We start from the raw sequence: 14,746 nt of genomic DNA, 5'->3' as shown, positions 1-14,746 counted from the left end.
GGCACTATATGTGAAAGAAAGCAGAGTCAAATATAGTAAACATCTTAAATGAATCTAACTGTACCACAGAAACTCTACGGAAGAAATTCTGTGCTTGAATAATAAGAATATATCAGTCGGAATCTATTACCAACCACCTCACCAGGATGGCAATTGTGAAATGCTGTGGGAGATTAGAGAGGCTATAAAAACCAGAAGACTCAATAATAATGGGAGATTTCAACTATCCCCGTATTGATTGGGTACGTTTCACCTCAGGATAAGATACAGAGATGATGTTTCTAGACACAATAAATGACTGCTTCTTGAAGCAGCTATTCCTGGAACCCAGAAGGGAAGAGGCAATTCTTGATTTAGGCTTAAATGGAACACAGGATCTGGTCCAAATGGTGAATATAGCTGAACCACTTGATAATAGCGACCATAAATATAATTAAATTTAAACATCTTCAGGAGAGAGGGGGAAAAACCAAAGAAGTCCACTACAGTAGCATTTAACTTCAGAAAGGGGGACTACACAAAAATTAGGAAGCTAATTAAACAAAAATTAAAAGGCATAGTCACAAAAGTGAAATGCCTGCAAGCTGCATGCAAGCTTTTAAAAATACCATAAAAAGACTCAAATTAAATGAAGACCCCCACATTAAAAAACATAGTAGGAGGACCAAACAAGTGTCACCATGGCTAAACAAAGTAAAAGAAGCAGTTAGAGGCAAAATAGCATCCTTTAAAAATCGGAAGTCAAATCCTGCCGAGGAACATAGAAAGAAGCATATACTCTTACACTTGACTTGCCAGGCAGCGATACATCAAACTGAGTTACATGAATGATCTCCTAGCCACTCCTGGACCATCAATAGAGAGGCTCCTTCCAATTCTCCCCAGCTCCAGCCTTGCACCCCAGAACTGCACCATCTTACACAGCTCATGGCTCCTTTGGGCCGTGCAAGTTCATTAAGCAGTTCACCACTCCCTCAGTGTGGAATGGACACACACTAGCCTTCGTAATCTGAGCTGAGATTTCCCAAGCACTTCAACCAAAACACTCTGTTTTAGGTAAAATATAAAACAGATGTATTAACTATAGAAAGATAGATTTGAAGTGATTATAAGTAGCAGGCACAGAGATCAAAGTTGGTTACCTAAGAAACAAAATTAAATTCAGTCTAAATTCTAACTTAAACAGACTAAGCAGGATTTGACTCAACAGTGTCTCAGCCTAACATACGATACAAGCATCTTACAGTTCCCCAATACATAGCCTGGAACCAAACTCCCTCAGTTCAAAGTCTTTTTTTTCCAGATGTTGAGATGGTGGGGGAAGAAAGAGAAAGGCCAAGTGATGTCACTGTTCCTCTTTTATAGTTTCTTCCAGCTTTCTAGAAAGATCCTTTCTGTGACATGGGTTAGTCCACACTCATGGCGTACATGCCTTCTCCAAGAAATCTCTGGGTTAGTAAATTGGGTGTTGATGAGCTATTAACGCCTGGCTGGCAGGTGATGGCTATTACTTTGTTGCAACTGAAAGGCTGTCCATGGTCATTCCCAACCTCACAACATATTTCAGTAACACATATAGCAATACTTCATAACTTCACATACAATGAGAGTACATACAGTCCAACAGAATATTAATGTTCAACAGATCAAGACTTAAAATGACACTTCACAAGACATGCATTTGTACCAAACATATCATAATCATATGGGGGTTCCCAGGATGCTGCTTTGAGGTACAGAGTGTCATGCCCTTCTGGGCTAAATTCCCTCTGGAACTGGGTCAGCAGGGTTCCCTCTAAACTCCTGCTACTTATCATGGCCATCAATCGGCTTGGGCTCTAGTCGAGGAAGCACCCCCTTCTCTGGCTCCAGCCAGGAACTGACTTGCTGACATAAGGTTCAGCCTGCTGGACCTTAATTGTCTGTTGCTGGCCCCAGCTCTTCTAGTTGCTGGAAGACCAGAGCTCTCTGGTTTCCAAAATGGTTGCTACCAGGATGCCTTTCTAGGCAGCTTGGGAGGTCTAATATTCACCATTCTTTTCTTATCAAAGAATGGTGGCAGGGTGCTGGCAGTGGGGCCTCCAGGAGTGGGCCATGAAGGTACATACCATGAATCTTACTACAGAAAATCCATTGCTTGAAGAAGGCAGCTATAAGAAAATACAGTCCTGTATGGTCCTGGTTTGTCATGTTTGCTGAAAACTTATTAAAAAGTATTGAAAAAAATCTCTCTACTAGTCTAGGTTTTATAAAGTACCCATCACCATGATATCTGAGCAACTGTTACTGTGCACTGTAAAAACAGTACCTCACATGTAATATTCCCTTTGTAAAGTTTTTGCCCCCCGCAAGTATATACTGCCTTCACTGTGGAAATATACCAGGTTTGCTAATGGATGTCAGCCACATTTCCAAGTGGCCACTCCCTCAACTGGTGGTGAACAAGGCCGACTCATTGATGTGGACAGGTTCAACCAGGTTCTATACCACAACAGCAAAGCAAGGTGAGCATTTACCATATTTTCCTGCCATGGGTTTTGACTTCCACTGACTCCATTCACACCAGTGAGACAATTATACTCCCACTATAGGCGTACTGATGGGGGAGCTGTATTGGAAAGCCATTAGCAAGACATGGTAAGTGAGGTAATATCTTTTATTGGACAAACGTCTGTTGGTAAAAGACAAGCTTTCATGCTACACAAGCTCTTCTTCATATCACTTAAGATCCTGTCTCTTAATATCCTGGGATCAAAATGGCTACAACACTGCAACTGAGAGCAATTGTCAAACACAGCTTATTTTCAAAGTGCACACAACGCCCACAGGAGGCCAGCAGCCAACTTCTGCTTTCTTTTAAAGAAACTGACAAAAGAAACCAAAATCTTCTTTCCCCTTTTTTTGACCTGTTTTTTTAGCTTTGGCCCAATGGCCCTGTTGCCAGTGTTAAGGCTGAGGAATCCTTCTTCACAGTTATAAACCTGGCTATTGTTTAAGGAACTGCACTTTATCTAGGCCATTCCTTCCTGATTTCTTCTGGCAAGCCTTTTTGCTCTAACTCTGCATTCAGGCAGGATAATATCACACAGATACACTGAGGGATACAGTATATGACTGTTATAAAAAACAAATATTTCCCACCTCTCCACACCTAGCATTAAAGGTGGGCGCTTCCCTGCCAAATACACCCCTCCCATAATGCCCACATCCGTGAAATTGTGTTTCGTGAGTGCTCATTATGCAGTCTTGAAAGGGGCCTAATAACTATTTTAAAACTAGCAAAGACACAACTCATTAAGAACATGCCAAGTTTCAGTATTCAAACTTCAGTCATTTTTTACTTACAGTAGCCCTACTGAAAAACAAGTGTAGTTAGCTTTTTGGAAAACTGTTTAGGAGAGCTACAAAGCTAATAAAAGTATAATATTAAAAATAAACAAAGCATTTTAAAACACAAAATTCCTCTTCCATCTGTATATCAATTCTTGTCATGAAAGAACCCAGTCCTGGTTAAACTATTTCAAAATTGGAAATGTTTGTCCAGTGAATTTTATTCCTTCTCTCTGAACTCTCACGTGTGATTTAGGTATTTGTTTGTTTATTTCTTTTTAATTAACTTTCAAGTGGAGAGCAAGTATGGGAGGTGTTGTGTTTTGTTTTGTTTGATCCAGGAAGATAAATCACGAGTCTTGACTTCCAATCCCCTACTCTGTCCAGTAAACCATGTTGTTTCATTAAAGCAGTCTAACTTTTTCCAAAGGGCTCACAAGTCATGTTATACATGGTAATGGCCATATTCCCAATGATAACCCAGTAGCATTCTGTGAATCCATGGAATGGTTCCCAGACTCTGAATCACAGAAGAGGTGCTAAAAAGCTAATATACTCAATGCTTTTTTTGCCTCTGTCTTCACGAAAAAGGTCAGCTCCCGGACTACTGCACTGGGCAGCACAGCATGGGGAGGAGGTGACTAGCCCTCTGTGGAGAAAGAAGTGGTTCGGGACTATTTAGAAAAGCTGGATGAGCACAAGTCCATGGGGCCGGATGTGCTGCATCCGAGAGTGCTAAAGGAGTTGGCGGATGTGATTGCAGAGCCATTGGCCATTATCTTTGAAAACTCATGGCGATCGGGGGAAGTCCCGGATGACTAGAAAAAGACTAATGTAGTGCCCATCTTTGAAAAAGGGAAGAAGGAGGATCCTGGGAACTACAGGCCAGTCAGCCTCACCTCAGTCCCTGGAAAAATCATGGAGCAGGTCCTCAAGGAATCAATTCTGAAGCACTTAGAGGAGAGGAAAGTGATCAGGAACAGTCAGCATGGATTCACCAAGGGCAAGTCATGCCTGACTAATCTCATTGCCTTCTATGACGAGATAACTGGCTCTGTGGATGAAGGGAAAGCAGTGGACGTGTTGTTCCTTGACTTTAGCAAAGCTTTTGACACAGTCTCCCACAGTACTCTTGCCAGCAAGTTAAAGAAGTATGGGCTGGATGAATGGACTATAAGGTGGACAGAAAGTTAACTAGATTTTCGGGCTCAACGGGTAGTGATCAATGGCTCCATGTCTAGTTAGCAGCCGGTATCAAGCGGAGTGCCCCAAGGGTCGGTCCTCGGGCCGGTTTTGTTCAATATCTTCATAAATGATCTGGAGGATGGTGTGGATTGCACCCTCAGCAAGTTTGCAGATGACACTAAACTGGGAGGAGAGATAGATACGCTGGAGGGTAGGGATAGGATACAGAGGGCCCTAGACAAATTAGAGGATTGGGCCAAAAGAAATCTCATGAGGTTCAACAAGGACAAGTGCAGAGTCCTGCACTTAGGACGGAAGAATCCCATGCACCGCTACAGACTAGGGACCGAATGGCTAGGCAGCAGTTCTGCGGAAAAGGACCTAGGGGTTACAGTGGACTAGAAGCTGGATATGAGTCAACAGTGTGCCCTTGTTGCCAAGAAGGCCAATGGCATTTTGGGATGTATAAGTAGGGGCATTGCCAGCAGATCGAGAGGCGTGATCGTTCCCCTCTATTCGACATTGGTGAGGCCTCATCTGGAGTAGTGTGTCCAGTTTTGGGCCTCACACTACAAGTTGGATGTGGAAAAATTGGAAAACGTCCAGCGGAGGGCAACAAAAATGATTAGGGGACTGGAACACATGACTTATGAGGAGAGGCTGAGGGAACTGGGATTGTTTAGTCTGCAGAGGAGAAGAATGAGGGGGGATTTGATAGCTGCTTTCAACTACCTGAAAGGGGGTTCCAAAGAGGATGGATCTAGACTGTTCTCAGTGGTAGCAGATGACAGAACAAGGAGAAATGGTCTCAAGTTGCAGTGGGGGAGGTTTAGGTTGGATATTAGGAAAAACTTTTTCACTAGGAGGGTGGTGAAACACTGGAATGCGTTACCTAGGCAGGTAGTGGAATCTCCTTCCTTAGATATTTTTAAGGTCAGGCCTGACAAAGCCCTGGCTGGGATGATTTAGTTGGGGATTGGTCCTGCTTTGAGCAGGGGGTTGGACTAGATGACCGCCTGAGGTCCCTTCCAACCCTGATATTCTATGATTCTATGTCGCCCTAGCCCACACCGCTTCCCGCAGCTCCCATTGGCCGGAAATGGTGAACCACAGCCACTGGGAGCTGCTGAGGGCCGTGCCTGCAGACAGTCAATGTAAACAAAGTGTATCACAGCCCACCAGTGGATTACCAAAGGTTGCTGACCCTTGCCCTAGGGGCTCAAGAGGAATGCTCATCTCATTATCATCTGTGCCACTGCATACTCTTACTGACCTAAGCAGACCGCTCATCCAGTATTAAACCAGACAGTCCTGTTTTTCTAGGGTTTGTCCCCTATCTAGTACTCAGACAAAACCAGACATGGTTGTGTCTGACGTTGGATGGGGGATACCATGTTTAAGAATACGCCGCTCCATTCCCACCGGTGTGGCCTCACACACAAGGTCACACCAGCAGGGTTGGAAAGTGGCACCACCTGTGTGGCATGACCTCACACATAAGATGTATGCAAGGTCACGCTGCATGGGAGGCATCATTTTGAAGAGCATCCCACCCCCATGCAGCCTGACCTTGCACGCACCATGTGCCTGAGGTCACACTCTCAGGGGCAAGGTCCTGGCGTTCCCAGATGTACCAGAGTGTCCAGTGTTCTGGAAACACGTAAGTGGCCATCCTCTGCTGATCACAGGCTCCTAGAGGGAAATGCTAGCAGGTGCCAAGTCTATCAGACTTGTTAAGCAGTGTGACTGCACACCATGGTGGGGGGGGGGTGTAGCCCAATCAGAATGGTTGGGCCATGAGGCCCCATCCCCAGAAGTAGTAGAGGCAAGAACTCTGGAGTTTAGAAAAAGGGTGGGTCTTAGCCAACCCAGGGACTGTGAAAACCGGGACCGAGACAGCAGTTCAGCTGGACTAACAGGATTTTAAAAGATTGTCCTTAGGTGCTTTTCAAAATAACTTCAGTGGGAGTTAGGGGCCTAGGCTCTTTTGAAGATCCAACTAGGCACCTATTTGCATGTTTAGAGTCCTACATACTTTAAAAATCTGGCTCTGTCAAACAGATTCATACACAGGAACTCCATTTTTACTTTCTATGAACCAGTGAGTGAAAAGTGAAATATCTAGTCCTTTGCCCTTGGTTTGTAATTCTTCTAACCCAACAAAAGCTGAATGCAGTCTCATGACAACCTAATCTTTACCACCACATGAGATCATAGGAAAGTATACATTTAAGCATCTTATATGGAAGTACAAGAATATTTCAGGCTTGCAAAACTGATCATTCTATAATGTGTATTGCAGTAGTGCCCAGCACCCTCGTCAGGACTGGGGCTCCACTGCCCTAGGAGGCGGTAGTGTCTGCCCCAAAGACTTTTACAGTTGTCTTGTATAGTTTCTGTGTGCTGCACAATTAAGCAGGTATCTTATATACAAATTACCCTCTCTATTTCTGCCTGTATTTCAGCAAGGACTTGATCCTGCTCCCACTGAAACCAATGTCAGAACTCCTACTGGCTTCAGTGGAGGAGGATCAAACCCAAAGACATTCAGACAGACATCCATTTTGCCAATGCTGAAAAACAATGTGATAGCGCTTTCTATGTTTACCCCCGAGCCTCTCCTTCCTCATTGAGGGATCCATTGCATTCATCTACTGAAAGCTTCAGCTTCCTTTCTGATTCATTTAGTTTATCTCTGATAAGACACTGATTTCAGGGTCACAGGTGCAGAACAGTGGAAAATATTCACATACAATCCAAGGCAATATTAAAGGCTGAAGCAGGGAAGCTACACTCATCATCCATTTTGCTTATTCCAGTGCGCATGGACAGCAGTATACAGCAGCCCAGTAAGGAATATGGGTTGTAAGCCTGCAGAATTTTAACATTTAATTTACCTTACCTTGATTTCTCCATTTCTCATCCCAGTTCTCTGTATATCCTCATTATTGAATGGTCAACAGAAGTAAGCCTATATATAAGCTTGGCAAAGTTCTATTTTTTAAATAATTTTGATGGATAATATCCATGTTTATTTAAGCAATTTTTAAAATTTATATCTATTTAAATATTAACAGCTGTGCAAAATTATGGGCAGGTGTCAGAGAATTGTTTAATGACAGTAGATGTTGAGATTCAAAAAGTTAGGGCTTTATAACAGTTAAAACACAAATTGGCAACATCACGTCAAAACATACAAAGTAAATATCATTAAATCAAACTAAGCGTCAGTGTGTACAGTGAAATCAAGGTTAACCAACATTTACTGATAAGTCTAATCCTTCCAAGCCTACCTATATGCACAACATATACTTATCTAATTTCCTGTACCTGGAACGGCCTTAGTAGGGGTTCAAAAAATTATTTTTAGAGCCCCTTTCCAAAGTCTCTTGAAGGCCATGCTGATTATTACCTACCATGTAAGTAAGGCACCATGTAATTATTGCACATGTCACCTGGAGAAAAATCACTTCTTGTCAATCATCTCACCCAGAAGTCAACGGCTCTGCAGCAAGTTAAACAAAAGGGATGAGGGGTCTAGAGCCTTTCCCTTCAGTACTGCACTTTCTTCCAACATTATAATCTGATTCCCAGCCTGTTAAATTAAATTACAAAGAGGCTTGTCCCAAGTTACTCTATTTATACTGTATTTGTATATTGCTGTGTAATGCAGTATATTAGTCCCACTCTGTTTAATCTTCATATTGGGCAAATAATTTTTTAAGTCAAAGTACTTTAATATCAGTCACAGGGATTAGCAGCACTGTGGTCTATACTCCACCTATTGATTGTAATAAGTGCCAAAAAATAGCAAAATACAGTTCCTCTAGACAACCACAGAACAGGCACCTCAGTGAGGATATACAGAATTAACTTCTGATGCAAGGGTAAATAGCAGAAATATCTTGAAATAGCTCTTGTACTACACTAACCCTTCTGTTGCCCTGGAAATATAATTGCACATCCTATACAGCAGTGACCCCCAAACTTTTTACCTCATGCCCCCTCTTACCCCTGTCCATGTCCTCCCTGGAGCTGGGGTCCTGGGCGTGGGGCCAGCAGCTGGGAGCAGAGCTGGATGGCATTCCCACCCCCATGGGGGTTGGCATAAACCCCAGCCATGCCCCCGAATGTTCCTCATGCCCCACAGTTTGGGGACCTCTGCTATACAGGATCATGATGATTTTCATATATGGCTATGCTTTGTACTTTGTGGCTATGCTGTATACTTTTTGGCATTCCAGCAAACTTGCTAAAGACTTGGGTCGTTACTCTCAGTAGAAGTCAATGGAGTTACAATGATGTACAACCAAATACGAATTCAGATTCTGTCTATAACAAATGGAGCTGACCAGCGGAGTCTGAAATGCAAAGACTCATGGACCCTGCATGCAAAGCTTACTTGCAGTTATCATAAATCCCAATGATCAGAAAGTTTCTGGTGGCCCCAATGAAACAGCCAAAATGTATGTGAAGCACCTATAAACATAAAGTAGCACTAAAGACTGCTTATTGTTGAGGTTGAAAAATTGTTTGCATTGTAAAACTCTGTTTTCATTCATTCATAACTAACAAACTTGCACCCTTTTGAGCTGAAATTTTCCACATCTGCTCAGTGCCTGAAGGTGAATTTTTTATTAATAAAGCATTAAACAAAAATGGCTCAGCCACTTGTCATAGATATGACAGTTCCCTGCAATATCCTTGGAGGACCTTATTACATTAAGATTATGTATTATTGTGGGCCAGGATTGTATATAAACTCTCTAGGGGCAAGATGAAATAGATGAGAGACCTGGGAGTTCAAAAGATTATACTGAAAATGTGCCAGGAAAGTATGTTTTTTTGGGACAATAAGTGTTAAGTGGATTTCCTGGAGAATTCCTAGGGAGAGGTTAATGCAAATTCCCCTCCTCTGGTTATGCAAAAACTCAGTCTTTTGAAGCTATGCTCTGAGGAGAAGGTTTCTGTCTGCTGATTTTCTGTTACAGATGGCCAAGATCAAAGGCCTAAGCTGTATAAAGAAACATCTGACCTGCCCAGTCTCTGTTCTGGATGTAAGATGGATGAACTGGTAACCACAGGGAAAACCCATTTGTGGGTTCTGGAAGAGTAAAACCTACCAGAGCCCTAGGCTGGAGTTGGGGGTGACCTACCTTTTTATCATTGTAAAAAGTTCTGTGATGCTTTCACCTGAATAATAAATGTGTTTGTTTGGAAGGAACTGTGTGGTAACTTTTAACTGCAGGCAATACATTAGTCATAGTCCTTGGAGAGAAAGCAAAGTGCACATGGGGGCCTTTTAGGCAGTCTAGCTTGCTGTGAAGATCACAGTTTATGGCAGAGTACTGTAGAGACTTAAAATCCAAAGTCATGAGATGAGGATCATAAGAACAGCCTTTGTAGGTCAGACCAAAGGTCCATCTAGCCCAGTATCCTATCTTCCAACAGTGGCCAATGCCAGATGCTTCAGAGGGAATTATCAGAACAGGTAGTCATCAAGTGATCCATCCCCTTTCACCCATTCCCAGCTTGGCACACAAGAAGTGATGGCTGGAAGCCGAAATCCTTAAGTGGGTGTCCTTGAAGGACCACAGAGGAGGAAATACCGTTATCTTGAAACTTGACACCACTTTTGACTGTAGTTGACATGGGGAGGAAGTGGAAAGAGCCCTCATACTCTTTTCCCATTATACAAATTTTCTGGTGACCTGTTTTGATCAGCCCCATAACATAAGCTGCTGGAGAGTAAGCATTAAAAGAGACCTTGTTGAGAAGCAGTGCCTAGTAATCAGATACTGTGGAGATGGGCACTAATACAAGAACCTGGTTAGACAGATAACCTATTTCTTCAAGAACAACGCTTTGATTTGACCAGTATATGGGGTTATGAAATATGAGGTTTTGTACATGTTTTCTCCCTGCCCCTGCACTGCAGATGTTCATGGAGCTAACTTAGTTGGTCACAAATGTCTAGTCAAAAAAATATTACTGCAAATTGATTGGAGGCTCTTGGCTGGAGAAAAGGGTTCTTGCTAACCTTTTAAGGAGTGAAAGGGCTGAGGAAAGCCTCTTGCAGCTTTTGAAAGGTGTATAGGGGATCAGCCAAGGGGCTAAAAACATTTGAGAAGCAGTATGCAGCCACATAAATAAAGGCTGTATGCCTCAGAGTGCAGATGGATTATGAAGAGTTAAGATTGCAAATACAACCTTAACTTTTGCATTCCATGATGTGTGATTTCTTATTTGTGCACTGTTCACGTATTTTGTCCTGTGGAACAATACTAAAGCCCCATCTGACAATCCTCGGAGTGAAGCTGACACAAGAAAGCAACATCCCTATAGAGTAAGAGGGGAAAATATATTTCTTTAACAGGTTTTCCCTCAGTAAATTTACACAATACTGTAGGTGAGACTATTGAAAGTGTCACAGCAAAATATTCAAAGATACTGGGAAAATACATTCCCCAAAAATCAAACTCACAGCACCACAACACCAGAATAAATACTAACGCACATGTAATTCACAGGCAGAATGATGCTATTTGAAATTATATAAACCTATATAATTTTTACAGTGATTCACAAACAGCACTATGCTTGTTAAATGAGAAAAGTCACTCACAAGACGTTTGGATGGCCATGGAAATCTCTTTGCAAGAGCATAACAATATATAATGAGAATCAATTGAAGTACTTCATATACAGAAAAAATTAGAGCTTCCAGATCAGTTGCTGTGAAGTTATAGTATGCAATAGGATTTAATTATATCCATTTGTTACCTGTTTTCTTGATAAAACAGCATTTAACATGACCCTAGCAATCCCAACAGATCTTTTATAAACTGTTATGACAGTGAACAGGAATTGCTAAGGAAGTTTTGACATTTCCTGTGTTGCAAAGATAAAATCAGTAGATCAGGCTTTCAATACACTGTTAGATCTAGACAATCCTACAGTTCTCTTTTTCCACTCAAACAGATCAATGTTTACATTGCATGCCAAATGCCAACAGGTTTCTCATGCTGGGTTTCTAACTGCAAGATGCTGAACTAACACAGTAGGAGACCTTGCTCCAACACCTGTATTAGGCACACATGAAGAGTGTTTTTAATGTGTGTCATTGGCAATTCACATCCCATTTTATAGAGCATAAGAATAAAAAGAAAGCTTCCTCTATGAACCCTGTGACCTGCTGAGAGTGTTTATACAGGGAAAATGAGTTCGCAGTCTTGTTTAGACCCTATATACTACAGTGATGGTGCTTTAGAAATTCCCAAGACAGTCTTTCTGATTCAGGGTCATCATGGTCCACAGTTGTTCACATCAGAAAAACACCACACATTCTCTGCTTCTGTTCCATCATCAGGCCTGTTTTGAGGAATTACAATTAGCTGTACAAACCCTGAGGGACTGCAATATGCCCAAGGACCCAAAGGAATTTGGAGAACTGGTTTAATTCATTTATGACCCAAACCACATTTGAACTGAGGTCTCCAAGTTCTCCCCATGGGACAGAAGCTATGTCACAAGATCCTCTTCACTCCTCTGCTGTTTGCTCGGAAATGCTGGGCAAGGGAGTGTTTTAAATCAACGTGATGGGCATAGGTGCAGACTCCATGGGCGTTCCAGGGCTGGAGCACCCACGGGGAAAAAATGGTGGGAGCTGAGCACCCACCAGCAGCCCCCTATCAGCTCCCCTCCAACCTCTAGCATCTCCCACCCGCCAGTGAGGCCCATGGATCAAAGCCTCCCCCTCCCTCCCTGTGCCTCCCACCCGCTGCAAACAGCTATTTCGTGGCATGCAGGAGGCTGGGAGGGATGGTGGAGGAGCAAGGATGTGGTACACTCAAGGGAGGGGACGGAACAGGGCAGAAAGCAGCGGGGCAAGGGCAGGGCCTTAGAGGAAGGGGTGGAGTGGGGACAGGCCTGGGACAGAGCTGAGGGTCAAGCACCCCCTGGCGCTTTGGAAAGTCGGTGCCTGTGATGATAAGGGAAGGTGTTTTGTACTGATCAGTAAGAACTTGTGTAGGGAAGTGAAGAAAGTTCTTCTAATATGTAGCCCTGACTACACTAGCCCAATCAAACTGTGTTAAAACTCCATGCACTTCAATAAACCTGTGTCAAAGAGGCCATAGAATTGAAGGTACTTACTTTGACACCACCACCATACTCTGTATGTTTTATACCTTATAAACTACCATGTTCTAAATGGTTTAGTGTAACAAATCCCCTTGAAGAGTTCAGCTTTTTGCTGGGGAAAAAAACAAATATCTGGGTTGCCATAAGACCAAGGCAAGGGAATTTTACTATATCTCAGTGCACCTAGGGTATATGTCCCAGGCCCACTTACGCTTAAGGCAGCACTTTGTATTTAATCAGACCAACCACCTATATTTACAAGTCTCTTCTTAAAGTGAAGCATATGTTGTTTGCTTTCCTTTAGAACACAGGTTTTTTTTTCAAAATGAGTTTCTGAGACAGATCTTTCTTTTATATTTTAGGTTACTTCTCTGAGCAATAATGTAAATTTGGTTTCAATCAGGTAGAATTTCATCTGTGCCTGTTAATTTGATTGTTATGTACTATTTAAAATAAAAATTCCATTAAAGGCCATAGATGTAAAATCTCAGCGGATCTACTGTACATTGTATTCTGGCAGATGCATTAATCTCTCTTATGTGCTTCAGAGTTCTAAAATACTTTACAGATGGCCACTGGCCAGACACCAGCTTCTACTGCACACAGTCTCTTCTCTCATTAAAGGGATAAATCCTAGTGTAAAGGTTTAGGGCCTGATTTTCAGCCCAGCTTTTACCAGGCCTCCTCTTCTGCTCACAAATGACTGCACCTGCAAGTTTTAAAAATCTGGCCCTAGATTTATTTTGCTTGGTATATTGCTCAGTGACCATTTTTCCCCAGTACATTTCCAATTTAGTTTAAGTTCAGCAACTTGTTCTTGGATTACAGGTATAAAGTTACTTCACTGTCTTGGTTGGTAGCCAACTAGTCAATGACAACAATATTCTGCTTTTTCAGTGTCTATGTGCAAAGACCAGTAATCAGCCAGTAAGCCGCATAGAGAAGGTACTGACCACAGGCAAGTTCATAGACAAGGAAAACAAAAGGCCACCTTTCCTTCCCTTTTATTTATACAGCATATCATAGGTTAAACTGTTTTTACATTTGTCTTGAAAGTTTTTGTATACTAGTATCGACGGGGGGGGGTGGAGAGAAAAAACAATTCCCCTCCTCCCTTTGCTGTTAGGGAGCTAACTTGGGCTGATCTCTCTCTACAGACCAGAAAGGGGCAAAGTTGAATTCTGAAATAGTGGTTAAGTAATATTAAAAAAAAAAATCTTACTAACATTTGTCTCTTATCCTTTTCCACCCCAGTTTAAAGAGGTCCTTTCCAAGGATGGAAGATCTCAACTATCTAGCCATATCTTGCTTTTAATTGTTTTTAGAAAGAAAACTGCAATGTATGAGATCATCTGGACCATCATTGCTCCCTGAAGTACTTTTTTTAATGCTTTGCCTAGTTAAGTAGGTCCCAAGCTATGGGACTTGCATCCTGGGACACTATTCCACACCTGTCTCTTCACCAGTGGGAAGGTAAGAATTATGTAATATGCACGACAGGGTTGAGAGAAAGACTCAGTTGTGTCACAGATAAGTTTTAGGGTCCATCTGTTAGTGGTGGAATGGGTCCAGGACCGGAGGAAAAATTGCAGCCTTCTGGTAAAATTTGCTGGGGCCTAGTGAGAGGCCCTGTGATTTGTAGGTACTGCTGTAGACAGACAGGATGGTTTAGTTTTAGACTTCTCAGAGGATAATTGTAGTAGTCCTTGGCCTTTAAAGGTGCAGTAGGAATAAAAAGGGATTCCACAGCTTTGACTAGAGGTCTCCCTAGATGTCCTGAACTAGGGAATCAGTGGCAGAAGAATTTTTCTTCAGTTGTTAATGATTGCTTCCTTACAGGCTGTGTAAAAGGTCTACCTAAAGCAGTGGTTCTCAAGCCATGGGGCAGACCTCCCAAGAAAGGCGCAGGAATAGGTCAAGGGAGGTGCAAGCTGTGTGGTTTTTTGTTTTTGTTAATTAAGAGCTCTGTCAGCCCCAGGAAGAGTGACCAGATGTCCCGATTTTATAGGGACAGTCCCAATATTTGGGGCTTTTTCTTATATAGGCTCCTGTTACCCCCCACCCTCTGTCCCGATTTTTCACACTTGCT

Source organism: Lepidochelys olivacea (genome assembly GCF_965140295.1).
Source record: "Lepidochelys olivacea isolate rLepOli2 genome assembly, chromosome: 2".
Classification (NCBI taxonomy): domain Eukaryota; kingdom Metazoa; phylum Chordata; order Testudines; family Cheloniidae; genus Lepidochelys; species Lepidochelys olivacea.
The sequence above is the reverse complement of the archived record's forward strand: the minus strand, read 5'-3'. Positions refer to the sequence as shown.